General features: G+C 53.9%; 1 protein-coding gene across 1 annotated transcript in view; it reads right to left on the bottom strand.

The window, feature by feature from the left end:
* SEMA6B (semaphorin 6B) overlaps positions 1-15,226 on the bottom strand; it is a 34,084-nt gene extending 18,858 nt beyond the window's left edge. Inside the window, exon 1 of the mRNA XM_021084052.1 lies at positions 15,038-15,226. The gene's annotated coding sequence lies outside the window, so the exon portion shown is untranslated. The remainder of the gene's footprint in view (positions 1-15,037) is intronic.

The raw sequence follows: 15,793 nt of genomic DNA, 5'->3' as shown, positions 1-15,793 counted from the left end.
GCTTCCACTTGAGAGAAATTAGAAATGCTGAGTCCTTGGAGTTCCCACTCTGGCACAACGGGATAGGCGGCATCTCTGCAGTAACAGGACGCAGGTTCGACCCCTGGCCTGGCATAGTGGGTTAAAAGATCTGGTGTTGCTGCAGCTGTGGCATAGGTCAAAACTGCAGCTCAGGTCTAATCCCTTGCCTGGGAACTCCATATGCCGCAGGGTGGTCAAAAAAGGAAAAAAAAAGAAAAGAAATGCTGAGTCCTGTGCCCACCCCAGACCTGCATTTTAGGCAGAAGAATCCTGAGAAGCTCAGCTTATGCACGGATCTCACCAAATAAAATAACCACCCACGTAACAGACTGTTCAGAGCCCATCTGCCATCCTGGATGGTGAGCCCTGTGAGGGCAGGCCTGGTGTGTCTTGGCCAGTGACAGGTCCCCACAACCTCTGGTACACCACTGGTGTTCAATAATGGCTGTCTGTAGGAGTTCCTGTCATGGCTCAGCAGTTAACGAACCCGACTAGCATCCATGAGGATGGGGGTTCTGTCTCTGGCCTCGCTCAGTGCGTTAAGGATCCGATGTTGCTGTGAGCTGTGGTGTAGGTTGCAGATGCGGCTTGGATCCTGCGTTGCTGTGGCTGTGACTGTGGCCGGCAGCTGCAGCTCCGATTTGACCCCTAGCCTGGGAACCTCCGTATGCCTCAGGTGCGGCCCTAAAAATAATGATAATGATAATAATAATAGTAATAAAATAATGGCCTGATGTAAGGGAATGAACTAAGTGTCAGCATTAGGAGTTTAACCCAGACTAGACCTCTTTCCTGGTTCACCCTTGCTCATCATCACCCTCACAACACGCACATGTGGCCACAGGCCACCGGGTCCCCTCACCAACCTCCGCAGGCCCTGGCACCTGTGTTCACACCTATCCATAGATGCAAGTGCAGTGCACGTGTGTGCCCCAGCAGGGGAGGGCTGGCTGCACATGTGTGCACATGCCTATAGGTGTCAGAGCCTGTACACAACCCCTCATGAAGCTGCTGCCAACAGCCCCCCATGGATGGCTCTCTGGCTATGAAACAGTTTCCAAGGACCTCAATTAGCTGCAGGCACCAGCTGGCCAAGCCCATGTCTACAATCCCTCTAGCCCTGGTCAGCCCAATCCCTCTGGTGACAACGGGAAACTGAGGCCCAGAATGAGGGCTGGACAGACAACACTGAAGAGCCCTGAGGTGACAGCTCAGTCTCTGGAATCTTTTTCTGTATGTGGCTGCATCTGTGGCATATGCAAGTTCCTGGGCCAGGGATTGAACCCTCGCCACAGCAGTGAGTGACCTGAGTCACAGCAGTGACAACGCCAGATGCTTAACCACTAGATCACCAGTCAACTCCAATTTCTAGTATCTTGTAACCCAGGTTCAAATTCAAGCTCTGCCTCTTACCAGCCTCCAGACCTCCAACAATCACTTCCTCTGTCTCGGCCCCAGTTTTCCCATCTATAAACTGTTGGCAACTATATAAGCCCAACCTTAAAACACTGCTATGAAGATGCAAGGACATAATCTAGTCCAGAACCATCCAACAGACAACCACCCACACACATATGTGGTTTTAAATTTCCTGGTGGCCACATTCAAAAGGTGAAATTTCCTTTGTTGTTGTTATTATTGTTGTTGTTGTTCTAGGGTCGCATTCACGGCATATAGAAGTTCCCAGGCTAGGGGTCCAGCTGGAGCTGCAGCTGCCAGCCTATGCCAGAGCCACAGCAATGCGGGATCCTGGCCTTGTCTGTGACCTACACCACAGCTCACAGCAACACTGGATTCTTGACCCACTGAGCAAGACCAGGAATCGAACACTTGTCCTCATGGATACTCGTCAGGTTTGTTGCCGCTGAGCCACGATGGGAACTCCCTGAAATTCATTTTATTTTATTTTATTTTATTTATTTTTTTGGTCTTTTTTGCCTTTTCTAGGGCCGCTTCCTGTGGCATATGGAGGTTCCCAGGCTAGGGGTCTAATCGGAGCTGTAGCCACTGGCCTACACCAGAGCCACAGCAACGCGGGATCTGAGCCACGTCTATGACCTACACCACAGCTCACGGCAACACCGGATTCTTAACCCACTGAGCTAGGCCAGGGATCGAACCTGCAACCTCATGGTTCCTAATAGGACTCGTTAACCACTGCGCCACGACGGGAACTCCTGAAATTCATTTTATTTTATTTTATTTTATTTTATTTATTTATTTATTTATTTATTTATTTTGTCTTTTTGCCATTTCTTGGGCCGCTTCCGCGGCATATGGAGGTTCCCAGGCTAGGGGTCGAATCGGAGCTGTAGCCGATGGCCTACACCACAGCCACAGCAACGCGGGATCCGAGCCACATCTGCAACTTACACCACAGCTCACGGCAATGCCGGATCATTAACCCACTGAGCAAGGGCAGGGATCGAACCCGCAACCTCATGGTTCCTAGTCGGATTCGTTAACCACTGCGCCACGACAGGAACTCCCTGAAATTCATTTTAATGATATGTTTCGTTTAACCCAATAGATCCAAAAGATTGCTATTTCCACCTGTAATCAACACATGAATGATTTTTTTTTTCTGTCTTTTTAGGGACATGCCCTCAGCATGTGGAAGTTCCCCTGCTAGGGGGTGAATCAGAACTGTAGCTGCTGGCCTACACCACACCAGATCAAGCCGTGTTTGCAACCTACACCACAGCTCACAGCAACGCAGAATCCTAGGCCAGGGATCGAACCTGCATCCTCATGGATACTAGTCGGGTTTGTTGACCACTGAGCTATGAAGGGCACTCCAACATACAAATGGTTAACAAGACATTCCACATTCTGCTTCTCGTACTTTTTTTTTTTTTTTTTTGGCTGCAGCATGGAGTGGCTCAATGTGGGATCTCAGTTCCCATAATAGGGATTGAACCTGGGCCGCAGCAGTGAAAGCAAAGTCCTAAGTACTAGGCCACCAGGGAGTTCCCTGATTCTCTTCCTAAATCTTTACAATCTGTGCTTTACACTTATGGTGCATCTCGACTGGGACTGGCCACATGTGATTCCACAGCCACACCAGGCCAGTGGCCACTATTTTGGACAACTCAGCTGTAGAGGAAGGGCTGGGCGAGCACAGGACTAGCACATAGTAAGCCCATAGGAGGCATCAGTTATATTATTACCATGATGTTGCTATTATGCAAAAAATATCCAATTCCATTTCATGTTCCAATTTTGTGCTGAAGAGTCTAGCCACAGGCTCCCCAGAAATAAGCATGCAAGTAGGGAGGATCTTACATATGCCAAGGGAGCAGTTACAAAAAATTTCCTCGGAGTTCCCATCCTGGCTCAGGGGTTAATGAGCCCAACTAGAATCCATGAGGACTTGGGTTCGATCCCTGGCCTTGCTCAGTGGGTTAAGGATCTGGCGTTGCTGTGAGCTGTGGTGTGGGTCCCAGACATGGCTTGGACCCGCATAGCTGTGGCTGTGGTGTAGGCTGGCAGCTGGAGCTCCGACTGGATCCCTAGCCTGGGAACTTCCATATGCTACAGGTGCAGACCTAAAAAGACAAAAAATAAATAAATAAAAATTAAAAAAAATAAAAAGTGGGAGTTCCCGTCGTGGCGCAGTGGTTAATGCATCCAACTAGGAACCATGAGGTTGCGGGTTCGGTCCCTGCCCTTGCTCAGTGGGTTAACGATCCGGCATTGCCGGGAGCTGTGGTGTAAGTTGCAGATGTGGCTCGGATCCCGTGTTGCTGTGGCTCTGGTGTAGGCCGGCGGCTGCAGCTCCGATTCGACCCCTAGCCTGGGAACCTCCATATGCCGTGGGAGCGGCCCAAAGAAATAGCAAAAAAAGACAAAATAAATAAATAAATAAATAAATAAATAAATAAAATAAAAAGTTCCTATGAAAGTTCCTCTCTGCCTTAACAACTTCTTTATTTCTTTTCTTTCTTTCTTCCTCCCTTCCTTCGTCTATCTTTTTTCTTTTTAGGATTCTCATCTGCAGTATATGGAGGTTCCCAGGCTAAGGGTCCAATCAAAGCTGCAGCTGCTGGCCTATGCCACAGCCACAGCAATGCCAGATCCAGGCTGAAACTGCAATCTACGCCACAGCTTGCATCAACACCATATCCTTAACCCACTAAGTGAGGCCAGGGAGTGAAATGCATCCTCATGGATACTAGTTGGGTCCTTTTTTTTTTTTTTTTTTTCCTTTTTTTAGGGCCACACCTGCAGCATATGGGCATTCCCATATGGGGTTGAATTGGGGGGGTCAAATCGGAGCTACAGCTGCCAGCCTACACCACAGCCACAGCAACTCAGGGTCTGAGCCATGTCTGCAACCTACACCACAGCTCATGTCAATGCAGGATCCCTGACCCACTGAGCAAGGCCAGATATTGAACTTGAATCCTCATGGATACTAGTCAGACTGTTTCCACTGTGCCACAATGGGAACCCCGACTAGCTGTGTTAACCCACTGAGCCACAATGGGAACTCCAGGAAGTTCTACTGTCAATCTGCCATAAATCCTTCTTGTTTCCAGAGACTGCCAGAAGTGAAAGATCTGGGGGCTAGCATTTTGGTCCCTTTGGCCTGGGCATTCCTAACCTGGACTTTTGAGAATTTGGGCTTGAAGGGCAATGCCCACCCTCCTCTCTAATCCTCCACCCCCACTAACAAGCAACACCTTTACTGTATATCACAAGCTCAGCTCAGACCCTGCCACTCCCCTGTTCAAAGCCCTGCTGTGGCTCCAGAGTGCCCACAGGGAAAAGAGCCAGTTTCATAAACTTGATTTTTTTTTTTTTTTTTGTCTTTTGTCCTTTTAAGGCCGCATCCTCAGCATATGGAGGTTCCCAGGTTAGGCGTCGAATGGGAGCTGTTGCTGCTGGCCACAGCCACAGCCACAGTATGCTAGATCTGAACTGTGTCTGCGACCTACACCATAGCTCATGGCAATGCCGGATCCTTAACCCACTGAGCAAGGCCAGGGATCAAACCTGCAGCCTCATGGTTCCTAGTCAGATTCGTTTCTGCTGAGCCACGACGGGAACTCCATATAACTTGATTTTTTTAAGGACACCTCTCACCCTGGGAATGACTTTTACCTTCCACTTGCCCTCACCTCCTGGCAAGCAGGCTCCAAATTCACAAGTCCCATGGCCAGGCCTTTGCTTAGGCTGTCCCTTCTGCCAGGGGGACCTTTTCAGACTTCTTAAGCCACAAACTTCCCTCAGAAGGCCCTCTCAATCACCCAGACATCGTAACCTCGCTTCTTCTCCTTGAAACCCGAGTCAACTTCTGCTCGCCCATCAAGTCTACCTGTGAATGCCTCTTCCTCCAGGAAGCCTTCCCTGACTGCTTTCCTGGGGGAGCTGAGTTTCTCGGGGCTTTCCCTGCCACCACTCCTACCTTGGCTTCACCCTTCCTCACTAACTTGGAAGCATCTTTGGCCAGCTCTGGCTCCTTCTATCCCAAATTGGAAGCTATTCATTCACTCACTGGATGAGCAATTATTGAGTGCCAGACGCTGTTCCCCACATCAGGACATAGCAGTGGCCAAAACTGCAAAACCCTAATCTTTGGGGACTCCCAGTCCAGTGGGATGAGGGTACACACGTTACCAAAAAACCAGAACTTAGGCAACATTGTATATCAACTATACTCCAATAAGAGTTAAATTAAAAAAAGAAAAGCTTAGCGAAAAACAGAGCCTGTCTCTGACAATGATGGCAAAGCTTAAAAGATGAAAATGCAGAGGATGATGGGAAAGTGATGGCAACGGGGCTGCTTTAGCCAGTGCTCAGGAGGACCTCCTGGAGGAGGGACATTAGAACTGAGGCCTGGGAGTTCCTGTTGTGGCTCAGTGGTTAACAAACCTGACTAGTATCCAGGAGGACGCAGGTTCGATTCTTGGCCTTGTTCACTGGGTTGGCGATCTGGCGTTGCCGACACGACTTGGATCCTGAGTTGCTGCGGCTGTGGTGTAGGCCGGCAGCAGCAGCTCCAATTTGACCCCCTAGCTTGGGAACCTCCATATGCTGCAGGTTCAGCCCTAAAAAGACCAAAAAAAAAAAAAAAAAAAAAGAACTGAGACCTGAAGGTGGAGGAGGAAGCTGTGGGGAAGAGGTGGGGAAGGGTGCTCCAAGTGGAGGAAACTGAAAAGGTAAAGACTTGGAGGCTGGAACCATGAGAGGAACAGTAAGAAGATGCTGGCAGGAGGGGACCTGCCATATCATAAGATTATGAGGACCCCTGGGACTTCTCCCTTTTCCAGATAAGACCATAACATAAGGCACTAGGACAAAGTCTGGTACATGTGTTTGCTCTATGGGAAGTGACCTTGCTGGGTGACTGTGGGCCAGCAGCTCGCCCTCTCTGGGCCTCTCTATACCATAGCAGGTGACTTGGTGACCCTGGGCCGGGCCTGGAGCTCTTGTTTCTCCATCTGCCATGGCAAGGATGGGGGCGGGATGCCCGTCTCTGGTTCCATAGAAGGAGCTCCTGTCGGCCCAGCCGCCCCAGGATTCCAGCTCCGGGGCCCAGCGTCCCTGGGGGGATCGAGTAACCCTGTTGGGCAGCCGGGCCCCTGTGCCATCCAGGTCTAGTTACCGGCTCTGCTTACAGCTGCCTCCTCCAGCTGCCTTGGTTGCCCCTGGTGCAGCCCAGCCAGGCTCTGGGGCTGTCTAGGAACTTGGCAGAGTGGCCAGAGGGAGTCCCTTGGGTCCTGGGCCATGGGGGCGCCGACGAGAGAGGCCCCTCACTCTCAATGCTCCCTCCGTGCTGGTGAGCCCATCCCTCCCTAGCCTGGGGGGCCAGCCAGTGCTCCCACGTCAGGCCTCACCTTCCTCCCAGCATTCTTGCTTCCTGGAGACCCCTTTCCGCACTGGTGCGCCGAGCATGACAACCATTCCCAGTGGGTTATCATCGTGGGCAAATGAGCTACACACAAAGCAGGTGCTTAGTAAATTGCATTTTCTGCTGTGCAGCCGAGGATTACACCCTTGCCCTCTCTGGGTTTGCTTCTGCCTCTGTAAATTGGGGATGGAATGCCGGCTCCCTGGGGGCAGGGGGTCTGGCACAGAGTAGGTGCTCAAGAAATACCAGCTGAATGAACATCCTACAAATGGTCCTTACTTAGGAAAGAGCTACATGGGTGTTTGTTCCAGGATTCCTGAGCACCTACCGTGTGCCAACATGGCCAGGGACTCAGCCTTGACCAGGATCATGTGTGTCAAGGGCTTGGCCCAGAGCTGGGCATGCAGTAAGCACCCAATAAATGCTGAGCGTCTCATTTAAAGAGGATGGTACTCAAAGTACACGAGCTGTCTCCCAGGTATACTCCACAGCAGCCCAACAGAGACGGGATTTAGGTTCTCATGAAGTCCCTACTGTGTGCCAGGTGCTGGGCCAAGCCCTTTACATGTCTGATCTTGTTTCCTGCCCACACCTATGGAGCGGAGACCAGCACTATTATCCTCATTTGGCATAGGGAAAAACTGAGGCTCAGAGAGGTTAAGACACTTGGCCAAGGTCACACAGCACAGAATGGTGCAGTCGGGATTCGAACCCAGGCCATGTGGCTATACTGCCTCTTGCTGACATTCACTGGGCGCCCAAGATGTACCATCTGTCAGCAAAGCTGAACTGCCTAAATGCGCATTTTGCAGATACACAAGCAGAGCCCCAGAGAGAGGCTGCTCCAGTCCCAGGCCACTCAGGGAGCCAGGAAGGGGACCAGGTGGCAGAGGCAGGACCTCAACTGGGGGACAGGACAGGTCCCTAGGGCTCCAAGCCCAGATGGGGGGGTGCCCTCCCGGGTAATTAATTTTAATCACTGTTTGGAAATTGGGCTGCCAGGAGGCAAATCAGAAGCAGCAACTTGCAATTAGGAATGGGGGAGGGGGGGCTGCTTTCTCCATGATGCGGCGACCATTCCAAGGAAATTAAAGTGTCATTTATACCCAGTGGATAATTAGGGGGCCTGGGAGGGGACCACTGGAAGGAGCTGGGGACCCCTAGGAAATCCAGGCTGGGGCTTGGGGGTCAGGAACCCACAGATTCCCAAGATGGGGGCTCGGAACAAGCCTGGGGACAAACAGACCCTGGTCTTGCCCCCAATTTGCAAAAAATACAGAAGAGTCCTTCTTGCTCTTAGGGCCCAGTTTGGGGGGCAAAGAGGGGTGATGGGGCTCCACTATAGGGAGGAGAGACAGATCTGGTCCCTGCCCTTGGGGTCCTTGACCTGGAAGCAGAAGATGGTGAGCCTGGCCCCCCTCACTTGACGTTCTGGGAGCCATCCTCTCCCCCAGGCTGATTCTCCCACCCCAAATTCCTCATCACTGCCCCTCCCTAGAGGCCCTGTCCAGGGGGCCATGGGGATTCTCAGGTGGGATGAGACCAGAAAGGCAGGTCTGGAAGGGGGCAACGCTGGGAGATGCTGGGCAAGAGGCAGGTGGGCCATGCCAAGTGCTGCTGGCACAGAATACCTGGCGATCGATCTTGAGGAAGACAAAGGCGGGAAATAGGTCCTAGGGGATGGCCCTGGGGTCACAGTGGACCACAAGTCCTGGTGAGTCAGGGCTGAGGAATGGCAGAGATGCTGGCAGAGTGACGTGGGTTCTGGGGGATGGGGCGTGAGAACTGTGCATCAGTGGAGAACAGTGAGGGGCAGCAGCCCCTGTTTTGCTGAGTGAACTCAGGGAATTTGCCACCCCAATCTGTGCCTCATGTCTTCTCAGAGCCTGGGGCTTAGACATTCAAAGGCAGTAATAGCTGGGAAGTTCCCTGGTGGCTCAGTGGGTTAAGGATCTGGCATTGTCACTAACGTGGTTAGGGTCAAGGCTGTGGCATGGGTTTGATTCCTGGTTCAGGAATTTCCACATGCCATGGGAGTAGCCTCTCAAAACAAACAAACAAACAAACAAAAACCCACAAAAGGGGATAATAGCAAACATTTATGGAGCACCTACTGCAGAAAGTACTGTTGGGGTAGGGGGAAAAGGTTTCCTCGCCATTTTATAGGTTGAGAAAATTTAGGCCTAGAGTGGGCAAGTTAATATGACCAAGATTGCACAGCTAGGACATGGCCAAACTGGGATTTGAACCTAGGTGTTATGGTCCAGACACCACACTCTTAAGCGAAGCGCCACCTGCCTCCAGAGAAAGGGGCTCTCAGTCCCTCTGCACATCTAACAAGTTCAAAATCTACCCTGATTGATAAATTATGAGTTTGGGATGAGCAGATACAAACTACTATCCATAAAATAGATAACAAGGTCCTACTGTGAAGCACAGGGAACTATGTTCAATATCCTATAATAAACCATAATGGAAAATAATATGAAAAAGGAGGCATATATATGGATAACTGAATCATTTTGCTATACACCAGAAACTAACACAACACTGTAAATCAATATACTCCAGTTTAAAAAAAAAAAAAGAAAGAAAGCAGGGGAGTTCCCTGGTGGTCTAGCAGTTAGGATTCAGTGTTTTCACTGCTGCAGCCCGGGTTCAATCAATGTGAGAACTGAGAACCCACATCAAGCTGCTACATGACATGGCCAAAGAAAAAAAACAGCAAGGTCTACCCTGATCTGCCCACTTCTTTCCCCCTCTACTGCCTCAGCCTGGCCGGTCCCCATCATTGCTCACCTGGACCAGAGCAGTCCCCTCCACCCTGATCCCCCAGCTCTGGCCATTGCTGCCCACAATCTGTGTTCCCTGCAGCAGCTAGAAGGTACCTGTGGATACCTGAGCCAGGTCCCACCCATCTTCCGCCCACAGCCCTCCAGGGCTCCCACTTTCCTCAGAGTAAAAGCCCAGGTCCTTCCCTGTAGCCACAAGGCCCTGCATGACCTGCCCCCATTCCCTCTCTGCCCTCCCCTCCTCCCTCTCTCCCCCTCACTCACTCTGCTCCAGACACACGGGCCTCCTTCCTGTTCCTCCAACACGCCAGGCCCGGTCCTGCCCCGGGGCCTTTGCACAGGCTGTGCCCTCTGCCCGGAATTCTCTTCCTCCAGTTCTCTGCATGAGTAGCTCCTTTTCCAGGTCTCAGTTCAAATGCCACCTCCTCAGAGACATCCTCCCTGACATCATCAGCTAAAACAGCCCCACCCTTCTCAGCGACATCATCCAGTGTCATCCTCAGGGCATTTGTTATACTTGATTTACTTTCTCACAAGGGAAGAGCCTGGTTTGCCTTGGTCATTACTGATTTCCCAGCACCTGGCATGCAGTAGGCACTCAATAAATGTCAACTCATGAAATGAGAACTAAGACCCTACAGCTCCCAGTGAGATCAGGGCCAGGGGCCACAAGTTTATGCTTTTCAAAAATATTCCTTTTTCTAGAGTAAGAAAAGAACAGGATCAGGCGTTCCCATTGTGGTGCAGCGGAAATGAATCCAACTAGGAACCATGAGGTTGCGGGTTCGATCCCTGGTCCTGCTCAGTGGGTTAAGAATCCAGTGTTGCCGTGAGCCGTGGTGTAGGTCGCAGACGCGGCTCGGATCTGGCATTGCTGTGGCTCTGGTGAAGGCCAGTGGCAACAGGTCCGATTAGATCCTTAGCCTGGGAACCTCCATATGCTGCAGGTGAAGCCCTAAAAAGACAAAAGACAACAGACAAAAAAAAAAAAAAAAAAGAACAGGATCAGGCCTGACATTTTGCCTGCATCCTCTTGCTTAAACGTTCAACCCTCTGAGAGAAAGAATAGCATCCATGCTTCACAGAAGAGGGAATCGAGGCTCAGAGAGGAAGCATGATGAGATATATTCAAACCCAGGTAAGTCTGATCCAACCACTGTGGTAACCTCCAAGGGCAAAAATTCAGAGGGGCTGTCTTAATTGCCCCCATGGGATTGTGACTGGGCCTTCAAGGAAGGGAGAAGGTTCTGAAACTATCAGAAAATACGTGGCTTTTCCCCCACTCCCCAGTGAACTCCTACACATCCACCATGGTCCTAGCTGCAATGCCCCTTCCTCAATTGCATCTTCCCTGATCCACTGGGCAGAGCCAGCTTTCCCCAGCCCCGTTTTGCCCCAACTCTAATCCCACATAGCAAAGAGGGCCAGTGTCTGCCTCTGTTTCCCCTCCCCCATCCTGGAAGACACTTGAGGGCTGACCAAGCACTAGAGTTAAACCTCCCTCTCTGGAATTCCAGCATCACATGGTGGGGGGGGGCATTGGGAGCATTTGTTCAGTGATTGATCTTCCCAACTGCTCTGGACCAGGTGTTCCCCATGGCCCTCCTGAGAACCCACGGACCCACAACCTTTTCTGGGATGCTGAAGTTGGGAAGTTCTCTCCTAGATCTGCTCTTGGAAGTCAGGCTCAGCCTGGGACGAGATGCATCCTGGGAAATGTAGTCCTTACTAGACTAGGTTTTCCTCCCAGCAGGCCCTGGGGCGGCCACCTTTGGACTCTGGGGCCAGTGAAGGGGCAGCAAGGATGGCTGGTCGGGGGGAGGCCTGTAACCCTGCCCAAGGAGAGAAAAGAGGGGTCCTTGGCCTTCCAAGTCACCTCCTTAGTGCATTCTAATGCCTGCCACTTCATCTGGACATCCCTCAAGGGCAGGTGATGAATGACTGTGATAATAAGAGAGAATTATGTGGCTCAGGCCCAGACCTCTCAGGCCACACACCAAACCCTGTCTCTGGCAAACCAAACCTGCGCCATTCATGCTGCTGGGGGTATCCAGCGTGGGGGTCTGTCCCCTGGGCCCCCTACCCGGAGGCCAGCTCCAAGATAATTTGACCACAGGATGTGAGGCAGGTGGCTGGAGCCCCCTCCCCAGCTGCCTTGAGCCTCCATGTCCCTGTTTCTCCTGAATGAGGCCCCATCCAGTTAACCCCAATCACACCGGGCTTGGATGAATCGGTCTAGGAATCTGCAGCCCCTTTAAAGGCTGAGAGTTTCAGATTCACTGAATCTTAAACCTTTGTCCACGATTCTGGAAAAATGGCTGCCCAAACCCACTTGCCTGCCTCCCAGGATGGGTGGCTCTCCACCCCTTTGAGCAGCTCACTTGGTTTCCAGGAATCTGTCTCCTAGTAGCTACCTTTCCTCATGGCTGCTCTGAAACACTGCCCATTCCCTTCTCTGCTCTAAAATTTTTCATGACTCCCTGCTGCCCTAGGGATAAGACCCACTCCTCAGCTCGGCATCCATGGCCCCTGCCACCTCTCAGACCTCATTGCTTACTGTCTCCCACCCTTAAAATAGTCCAGCCATTCAGGGCTCCCCCAAACACTCCTCCATGGCTATCCTCACTGCTCCCTCCACCTGGAGTCCCTGTGCCCCTCTCCTCCTGGAAAGAGCTTCTCGTCCTTCAAGCCCAAGGCCAGCATCTCCTCCTCCAGGCAGCCTTCCCTGCTTTCACCTGTCCTGACCCTGGCTGAATCTCCCCTGGGTCTCCATCATCACCTGGCAAAGGACTGGGCACACAGGACAGAGCCACACCTCAGGGTCAGCTAGGGACACCTTCCTTCCTAGGAGATGGTCATCAGCCAGCACATCCTTCAGCCCGCAGGGACCCAGCTTACCTGTCCTGCCAGCTGACGTCAGGGTCACCTTTGCAAGGACAGTTTCATTTCTATCTTCCTGGTCCAGCCCCAGGTAACCCCAGCAACTCAGATCTCAAGCCCTGAGCACACTGCAGATGCCAAACCCTCCTAAAGTCCAAACCTCCAGCACCTTCTTTACCCAGCGGACAGAGATAAATGGCCCCTTCCCTCCCAAGTGACTCAATACCTCCGCTGGGAGATACCGTCTCACCACAAGGCAGACGAGGCTACAGGAACCCTGTGGGTGCTCAGCCCGGGCAGAGGACACGTGGGGACTAGAGAGGGGGAGGGGGAGTCACAAATCCAGGGTATTCCTTGGGACCTCTCTCTGCTGCCTCACCTCCCCTTACTCAGGTCCTAAAACCAAGAGCACCTTCTAGGGAGATTGAAGCCCAGAGAGGGCTAGGAATCTGTCTGAGGCCACACAGCAGCACCTCTCCTCTCAGTCCCTGACTTCTCAATGCTGCGTTTCTGTTTTTTTCTTTTTGGAGCCAGGTGGGGCATTGGAAACTCCAGGTCTAATTTCTGCCCTGCCCAAGTCCACAGGGTGGTGGTGGGGTTGGGTTTCCAAGGAAACCTTTGGGCTAGCATCTGGGTTTCAGCTGATGAGGGGGCTCCTTTCCTCCTTGACCCTATCTAACAGCCCCAGCAGCAGAGAGCCCTGGCTTCCCTCTCTGCCCATTCTGCTGCCTCCCTGGGCCTCAGTTTCCCCCATATGTTCTTGGGAAGGGGCCAGTTCAGGGTGGACAAACTACAGTTTAATGACTTCCTGCCAGGCTGCCATCTACCTGATATCCAAGGGGTCTCCTATGGGCCACAGGGACCCCCAGCTACCTTCCCCAAGAGCTCAGGACTCCCTCTCAGGAGAATCCTGACCCTATGCACAACTCCCAGGCATCCCCCCAACAATCCGTACTCTGTCTAAATGGAGTTTCGGCAACTGCCCAGATATACTAAAATCTCATCCTTGAATGAAACCAAATCTGCTAGGATGTGAGAAAGGGGCTGGCTGGTGTCTGTAGGAGAGGGGCTGGCCCATGGGGACTCTACTTAGATTTTGGAGAGTGCACTATGCCTCTTGAGAATCGAGGGAACCCAGAAAAACGTGAAGCCATGCAATTTTGCAAATTAGGGGGCCCTTCTGAAGCTTCAGTCATCAGTTCCCTCTTCTTCCTTAAACCACCAAAGAGATCCCCTCCCCAAATTTGAGGGCCTCCTCCTCTAACCCCAAGCCCCACTTCCCCTCCAGTCTGAGAGTCAGAGATGACAACCTCAGAGGGAGGATGTGAAAGACCTCAGTCGGAAAGAACCAAATCGGGGCTGAAGGTCTAGGAGTCACCCCCAGCCTCAAGACTCTTGCAGATACTCTCAGCTCCAGTGTCTATAGCCCCGGTTAGGGGCTGAGGCGGGGGCGAAGGTTCCCTACAGTGGCAGCGCCCCATCTAGGAGGTACCCCAAACTCCAAGGGTGCCAGGAGGCGGAGAGTGGGACAGGGGGGCACGTGACCCCCGCCCCAGAGACCAATCAGCTCCCGCAGGAGGGGGGCCACACTTGGCACCCCCCCACCCCTCCCGGCGCGCTTGGAAAGAGATGCTTTCTTTGTCCCTTTGTCAGCTCTTGGGGGGCCCCCCCGAGTCCCTGGGCCCCCACTGCAGCGAGGGCAGACGGACCGGCTGACTGTCTCCCCCCCACTGCGGCCCCTCCCCCGCGGCCCGGGCCCTGGACTGTTCTGGGCCGGGCGTGAGGCTGGAGAGGGTTCAGGGGCGCCCAAGGTGCGGCGGCTGGACCTCGGAGTGGGGCGGAGGGGCCTCACTGCGCCGGGACCCCCTCACCAGCCCCTGGTCGCCCTCGACTTAGCTCTCAGGGCCCCGCCCCCCAACACCGCCCCCACCCTGGGCTAGCAGGCCCCCTGCCTGTCCTGAACCCCCTACCTGGGCCCAAATCCAGCTCCCCAGCGGCGAGCTCCCATTATTGTGCCTCCTACAGCCCCCCCCCCCGCCCCGGACAAAATCTCCACCCGCTGCGGTGCCGACTGAACCCCCATTATAGCTCCACATACAGGCCCCCAGTCAACAATCCAACCCCCCCCCAGCTGCAGTGCCATTAGACACCCCCATTATGGAGTCTCATTCAGCGCCCCAGGCCCCAATCCAGCTCCTTCAAAGCGCTGTTCCTGGACCCCCATTATACCGCTCCATACTGCGACTCCCCTAAAACCTAGCCCCCTCCTCAGCTGCGTTGCTGACAGATCCTTCGGTTACAGCGCTCCACAAACCCCCTCTCCGGCCCAAATCCATTCCCTTCCCAGTGGCGGGGCCCCCAGACCCCTCATTACAGCGCCTGACCCGGCCACCCCTGCCAACAATTCAGCCCCCCAGCTGCGTGCCGACGGACACCCCCAGGATAGCTCCTCCCCAGCCCCCTCTCGCAGACGCCCCGGGGCGCTTACCTCGGAGCCGCGGCCGCCGCGAGTGCGCGGGAGGGAGCGCGAGGGCGGCAGGGCGCGGGTGGCGGGGGGGGGGGTCCGTGCGCGCACCTGTCCCGGCCCGGCCGACTCAGCCAGGCATCCCCGGGTGGGGAGGTGGGGGGCTGGGGGCGCGCGCTCTCCCCGCCCCCGGGCCCACGGCGCTGCGCTGGGGGAGGGGGCTCAGCCCCGGCCCCCCGCGCGCTGGCGTCGGCTCCGGGGGAGGCGCTGCGCGGCGGCCGGACCGGGGGCGCGCCGCGGCCGCATCTCCTCTGCCCGCCGCGGCCGCCGCTGCGACTCGCGACTCCGCCACCTCCGCCCCCCCCCACTCCGCGCCCGGCCACCCCCCACCTCACCGAGCTGGGCGGGAGCCGCGCAAAACACGGCCGGGAGCAAAGGCTGCGCGGAACGGAGGGCGGAGCCGGGTGGGCGGCTGGAGAGACGCTGGGGGCGGGGGCAAGGCTGGGGGGGGGTGGAAGAACGATCGAAGAGAAGATGACCTGCTTTTGTCCAGGTGGAAGCCTTAACTGTCGACCCCCTCCCCGACTTACTTCGCCAGTCCACTCTGGCCAGACCCGCATCCCCAAGGATCCATACCCTATCAGATTCTCGGGGTATGGGGACGCTGCGGCGTCAGGAACCCTGGGGATCTACAAGGCCCTCTTCATTTATGAGGTCATATATTCAACCCACAAGCATTATATTTAACAACACTCAGTAGGTAGGTAAGGAAACTGAGGC

This window comes from Sus scrofa, chromosome 2, assembly GCF_000003025.6.
Source record: "Sus scrofa isolate TJ Tabasco breed Duroc chromosome 2, Sscrofa11.1, whole genome shotgun sequence".
NCBI classification, from domain to species: domain Eukaryota; kingdom Metazoa; phylum Chordata; class Mammalia; order Artiodactyla; family Suidae; genus Sus; species Sus scrofa.
The sequence above is the reverse complement of the archived record's forward strand: the minus strand, read 5'-3'. Positions and strand labels throughout refer to the sequence as shown.